This window comes from Salvelinus namaycush, chromosome 2 (genome assembly GCF_016432855.1).
Source record: "Salvelinus namaycush isolate Seneca chromosome 2, SaNama_1.0, whole genome shotgun sequence".
Lineage (NCBI taxonomy): Eukaryota > Metazoa > Chordata > Actinopteri > Salmoniformes > Salmonidae > Salvelinus > Salvelinus namaycush.
The window spans coordinates 39,278,192-39,285,519 of record NC_052308.1 but is presented as its reverse complement, the minus strand read 5'-3'; positions in this window follow the sequence as shown (position 1 = coordinate 39,285,519).

Sequence of the window (7,328 nt, the reverse complement as noted above, 5' to 3'; positions counted from 1 at the left end):
GTATGCTTGTAATCGTTAAGGACTGGGGAGTTTTTCAGGATAAAAAAGAAACATAATGTTGCTAAGCACAGGCAAAATCCTAAAGGAAAACCTGGTTCAGTCTGCTTTCCATCAAACACTGGGAGATTAATTCACCTTTCAGCAGGACAATAACCTAAAACACAAGGCCAAATCTACACTGGAGTTGCTTACCAAGAAGAAAGTGAATGTTCCTGAGTGGCCAAGTTACAGTTTTGACTTAAATCTACTTTTAAAAAACTATGGCAAGACCTGAAAATGGTTGTCTAGCAATGATCAACAACCAGTTTGCCATAGATTAAAAAATATATATTTTTTAAAAAGAAGAAGAATGTGCAAATGTTGCACAATCCATGTGTGGAAAGCTTTCAGAGACTTACCCAGAAAGACTCTTATAGACAGCTATAAGGCAGCTGTAATCACTGCCAAAGATGCTTCTACAAAGTATTGACTCAGGGGTGTGAATACTTATCTAAATGATATATTTCTGTATTTAATTTAATACATTTATTAAAACATGTTTTCACTTTGTCGTTATGGGGTATTGTGTGTAGATCGATGAGAGAAACAAATATATGTAATCCGTTTTGAATTCAGGCTGTAACACAACAAAATGTGAAGTAAGTGATGACTACTTTCTGAAGGCACTGCAAATGAATTATTAACATCTGTTTTTTACGATTTAATATTTCAAAATATAATAGAAGAAACGGGGGGTCTGTGACTAGAGTAATTGGGTGAGATTCAAAGACATTTGACTGGATGTTTTTGCCTAATTGGCAGTAGCTAACGATGTCTGCTAAGCTGAACAAAGTTGGTGTTAATGGCTGTCCTTTTCATGATGCCAATTTAGTAATCCTAGAAATGGAACTGAAATGACAACTTGGTAAAATTGGTTGTTATTTTTGAAGTTGTTTTCTAGTAATTGCAAGAAACCTATTAAAGATTCATAGATTATGAACACACATGATTGTGCTATTTTTGGGTTGTTTGTAACTTATTTTGTACATAATGTTGCTGCTACTGTCTCTTATGACCGAAAATAACTTCTGGACATCCGAACAGCGATTACTCACCACGAACTGGAAGAAGCTTTTTCCTTTAACGAGTTCGACGAAAAGGATATATTGCTTTCCCGGGAACAGGCCCAAATCTATGTCATTTGACGGGGTGCAGGTCGGGCTGCCTTCTGAGAATCTGTACGCGAGCGAGTGAACTCCCACAGCCATCGGTTCTACTGGCTAACATGAAATCATTGGAAAATAAAATTGATGACCTATCATTATCCTACCAACAGGATATTAAAAAATGTAATATATTATGTTTCACCGAGTCGTGGCTGAACGACAACATGGATAATATAGAACTGGCAGGATTTTCCATGCACCGGCAGAACAGATAAGAAGCTACTTCTGGTAAGACGAGCGGTGGGGGTGGGTGTCTTTTTGTCAATAACAGCTCATGCGAGATGTCTAATATTAAAGAAGTCTCGAGGTATTGCTCGCCTGAGGTAAAGTACCTTATGATAAGTTGTAGACCACACTATCTACCAAGAGAGTTCTCATCTATATTATTCGTAGCCGTCTATTTACCACCACAGACCGATGCTGCCACTAATAACGCACTCAACCAACTCTACAAGGCCATACGCAAACAAGAAACTGCTCATCCAGAAGTGGCACTCCTAGTGACCAGGGACTTTAATGCAGGCAAACTTAAATCACTTTTACCAAACTTTTACCAGCATGTCACATGTGCAACCAGAGGGGAAAAAAACTCTAGACCACCTTTGCTCCACACACATGCAAACAAATGCAAACAAAGATCTCCCCCGCACTCCATTTGGCAAATCTGACCATAATTTTATTCTCCTGATTCCTGCTTACAAGCAAAAACTAAAGCAGGAAGTACCAGTGACTCACTCAAAACGGAAGTGGTCAGATGACGCGGATGCTACGCTACAGGACTGTTTTGCTAGCACAGGCTGGAATATGTTCTGGGATTCATCCAATGGCATTGAGAAGTATACCACCTCAGTCATCGGCTTCATAAATAAGTGAGTCGACGACGTCGTCCCCAACCAGAAGCCATGGATTACAGGCAGCATCCGCATCGAGATAAAGGCTAGAGCTGCCGCTTTCAAGGAGTGAAACACTAATTCGGACGCTTAAAAAAAAAATCACGCTATGCCCTCAGACGATCCATCAAACAAACAAAGTGTCAACACAGGATTAAGATTGAAACCGGCTCTGACGCTCGTCAGATGTGGCAGGGCTTGAAAACTATTACGGACAACGAGCCTACCAGACAAGCTAAATGCCTTTTATGTTTGCTTCGAGGCAAGCAACACCGAAGCATGCATGAGAGCACCAGCTGTTCTGATTGACTGTGTGATAACGCTCTCAGTAGCCGGTGTGAACAAAACCTTTAAACAGGTCAACATTCACAAAGCCGCGGGGTCAGACGGAATACCAGGACGTGTACTCAAAGTATGCGCGGACCAACTGGCAAGTGTCTTCACTGACATTTTCAACCTCTTCCTGACCGGGTCTGTAATACCTACATATTTCAAGCAGACCACCATAGTCCCTATGCCCAAGGAAGCGAAGATAACCTGCCTAAATGATTACCGCCCCGTAGCACTCACGTCGGTAGGAATGAAATGCTTTGAAAGGCTGGTCATGGTTCACATTAACAGCATCCTCCCGGATACCCTAGACCCACTCCAATTCTCATACTGCCCCAACAGATCCACAGATGACGCAATCTCAATCACACTCCATACTGCCCTTTTCCACCTGGACAAAAGGAACACCTATGTGAGAATGCTGTTCATTGACTACAGCTCAGCGTTCAACACCATAGTGCCCACGAAGCTCATCACTAAGCTAAGGACCCTGGGACTAAACACCTCCATCTGCAACTGGATCCTGGACTTCCTAATGGGCCACCCCCAGGTGGTAAGGGTAGGCAACAACACATCTACCACGCTGATCCTCAACACTGGGGCCCCTCAGGGGTGTGTACTCAGTCCCATCCTGTACTCCCTGTTCACCCATGACTGCGTGGCCAACACGAGTCCAACACCATCATTAAGTCTGCTGATGACACAACAGTGGTAGGCCTCATCACTGACAACGATGAGACAGCCTATAGGGAGGAGGTCCGAGAACTTGCAGTGTGATGCCAGGACAACAACCTCACCCTCAATGTGAGCAAGACAAAGGAGATGATCGTGGACTACAGGAAAAGGCGGGCCGAACAGGCCCACATTAACATCGACGGGGCTGTAGTTGAGCGGGTCGAGAGTTTCAAGATCCTTGGTGTCCACATGACCAACAATCTATCATGGTCCAAACACACCAAGACAGTCGTGAAGAGGGCACGACAAAACCTTTTCCCCCTAAGGAGACTGAAAAGATTCGGCATGGGTCCCCAGATCCTCAAAAAATTCTACAGCTGCACCATCGAGAGCATCCTGACCGGTTGCATCACCGCCTGGTATGGCAACTGCTCGGCATCTGACCGTAAGGTGCTACAGAGGGTAGTGCGTACGGCCCAGTACATCACTGGGGCCAAACTTCCTGCAATCCAGGACCTATATAATAGGCAGTGTCAGAAATTGTCAGTGACTCCGGTCACCCAAGTCATAGACTGTTTTCTCTGCTACCGCACAGCAAGCAGTACCGGACCGCCAAGTCTAAGACCAAAAGGCTCCTTAGGAACTTCTACCCTCAAGCCATAAAACTGCTGAACAATTAATCAAATGGCCACCGGACAATTTACATTGATACCACCCCCCCCCCCCACCCCCCTCTCATTTGTTTTGTACACTGCTGCTACTTGCTGTTTATTATATATGCATAGTCACTTCACCCCTACCTACATGTACAAATTACCTCAACTAACCTGTACCCCTGCACAGTAACTCGGTACCAGTACTCCCTGTATATAGCCTCGTTATTTTTATGTTACTGTGTTACTTTTTATTATTTTTACATTAGTTTATTTGGTATATATTTTCTTAACTCTTCTTGAACTGCACTGTTGGTTAAGGGCTTGTAAGTAAGTATTTCACGGTAAGGTCCACACTTGTTGTATTCGGCACATGTGACAAATAAAGCTTGATTTGACATGACAGAGTTTAAAAGGGTTAATCAGCAGTTGAAAGACAAACAAAGTGCCCTCCCCGCCACTGTTTCGATAAAAAGCTGAGGGATAGGGATGGAGAAATGTAATCACTCTCAAATTCATAGGCAGAGCTAAGGATGCCAGGACTGATCATCCATGATATCCAAAATTATAGTTTTAACCATGTTTTGAGGTTTTAACCAGTGTTTGTTAATATTTACTTTGTTTACAAGCATTGGACTAAAGCAAGCTTATGTTTTGGGTTCTGATGGGGTATGATAGTTGAATTAAGCACAAGGCATTTCTAACTTATATTCTTCAATAATCAATGGGTACATATAATTCATTTAGTCAAAAAAATGTATGTAACAACTGCTGATTGCCGCTTTAAAGAGTTCCAAAACGAACTGTCAATGTTAACCTGTTGTTTTTTTCTGTGGTGAAAACACACCAAGCAATTTTGAGAATGCTTTGTTTTTCTATAATAAATATTTATTCATGTTTCCCCAAGTTTTACATCATTTCTGTTAAATCTACATTCCATCACCTCTTAAAATAATTGCTGGCGTTCCACCATTTCAGCCCATAGCCTACCGTTGTCGACATTTCAGGCTCTAAACACACTGTCTGTAAAGTGCACATTTGTTAGACTCACGAGGTAGAAGTTCATTTTATTTCCATCAAATGCGTTAGCTCCTTCATATGTGTCAGGTTCGGACGTTGGCTTAGGAGCCTTTAACCAGTGCTAGCACAGTCGCATTCCTATAGGCCGACCTGGCTTTCCTACGAGGATGATACCAGTTGTGTGGAGAGTATGTCCCAGTGAGGGGCTAAGACAATATACAGATGTAGGATCTTAATTTGAACAGTTTCTCACAACAGGAAATGTGAATTATTATGTGGATTATAATTAAATGAACATTTTTGTAAGGGTTAATGCTTTTTTCATTGGGGCAAATCAAGTCTGAACATTTAAAGTGGAAATTATAAACTTTAGAAGCCGCGGTCTGGCGGACTGATTTCGGTAATTGGGAGGAGAGGCTTAGGCCTATAGCCTCCTGGGTCCGAATGGAGTAGACAGGTTTGCCTGCTCCAAGGCATTAAAGTGTTTTTTTTTATTATGAAGTTGATTTGAGAAGTATGTAGGCTAGATATCATCGTTTTTTGCAAGTCTGGACCACCTGATTCATCGGGAAATAAAAGCACTGTAGACTACGTTTGCACTTGATTCTGCCTGTCTTCAACTGCAACATTTCTGTCCTTCCAACTGCTACAAGGTCCCTATTTTACCTTTTCACTGCTCAACTGTGCTGCTCATATGATTATGCACAAAGTCATTATCCAAAGGTGATTACCAAGAAAGAAGCAATAACATCACATTAAGAAGTACATTTATCATCCAATCAGTCAGCGTGCTGATAGCTTGATGTACAATATGATTACAAAATGTCCTCGATTGAACCAAACTATCTCTGGCTCATGCCCCTACCCCTATTACTGTATGAGAATGTTGGTGGCTATAACACTATAACACTGAGTCAGTTTTCTATGCAGAGGTTACATTGGCTACATTCTCTGCCTGTATTCTTGTAAGTTAAAAATAATGAGTGTTATGTGAACAAAGAGATAATGGAATGTTTTGAATCAAATTGTTCTGGGCTGGCCTTCCGTTGTAGTGAACACCTGTTCTTTTAGTGGATGAGAAGTGTGTGTGCGTGTGAGAGAGTGTGAGTGTGATACGTCTAGCGTACAATGTGTGTGTGCATGCATGACAGGAATTTACATCAACTGACACGTTGGACCTCTTGTAGGGAGCAAATTCTATTAAGTGACATTTCCATGATCCATAACAGCTCACAAAATCTAATTTAGCTCTAATTTGCTTTTGTCATCATCATTATTATTGCAATACATGTAAATACAGGAACTCCATATGCCTCAGCCTTTATATGCCTTTATATGTAAATGAGGCTCACTTTTCTCTGTGGATGATCACTGGAGCAAACCAAACTGAATAGCAGTATGTGTGTGTGTGTGTGTGTGTGTGTGTGTGTGTGTGTGTGTGTGTGTGTGTGTGTGTGTGTGTGTGTGTGTGTGTGTGTGTGTGTGTGTGTGTGTGTGTGTGTATGTGTGTGGGTGTGTGGGTGTGTGTGTGTGTGTGTGTGTGTGTGTGTGTGTGTGTGTGGTGTTCATTCTGTTTGCTTATTTCAGTTTATATTTCTATTTGGCTGAAACATTGTCTCCAAACCTACATTATGGTACGAAAGATGCTCTACAATTTGCAACGGTGCTCAGTAGAGCAGCACTGTCAACGCACCGAGCGCTGAGAAACAACATATGTCTCAAATCTTCTCATGAAAAACACATTTGTTGTCATGTCATCCCTCCCAGTGAGTCACACAATCAATGAACAGAAACAATCAAGGAAGTCAATTTCATGCCTTTATAACAGTCCCTCTCCTTGCCCCAACCTGGACTCGAACCAGGGACCCTCTGAACACATCAACAACTGCCTCCCATGAAGCATCGTTACCTATCGCTCCACAAAATCCAACAAACAAATACTTCAAGGTCTCAGAGCGAGTGATGTCGCCGATTGAAATAATAGCACACACCGCTAACTAGCCTGCCATTTCACACCGGTGTTGTGTCTTTGGCTATGCCGGATTAAGTGATATGACATGCAATTCTATAAAATCATTTCTCTGTAATTCATATCACCTGATTAAGCTAATCAGGTGAATGTAATTAACTAGAAAGTTGGGGCACCACGAAATAATGTTTATAGAGCTGTTATCTTCCGAATAAACTCTTAAAGACCTAGTAATCTTTTACATCAATATGATGGCTGCTCGGCCATGGAAACCCACTTCATTAAGCTCCCGACGAACAGTGATTGTGCTGACGTTGTTTCCAGAGGCAGTTTGGAACCCGGTAGTGAGTGTTGCAACCGAGGACAGACGATTTTTACATACTACGCGCTTCAGTGCTCGACGGTCCCGTTCTGTGAGCTTGTATGGCCTACCACTTCGTGGCTGAGCCGTTGTTACTCCTAAACGTTTCCACTTCAGAATAACAGCGCTTATAGTTGATCGGGGCAGCTCTAGCAGGGCAGACATTTGATGAACTGACTTGTTGGAAAGGTGGCATCCTCTGACGTTGAAAGTCACTGAGCTCTT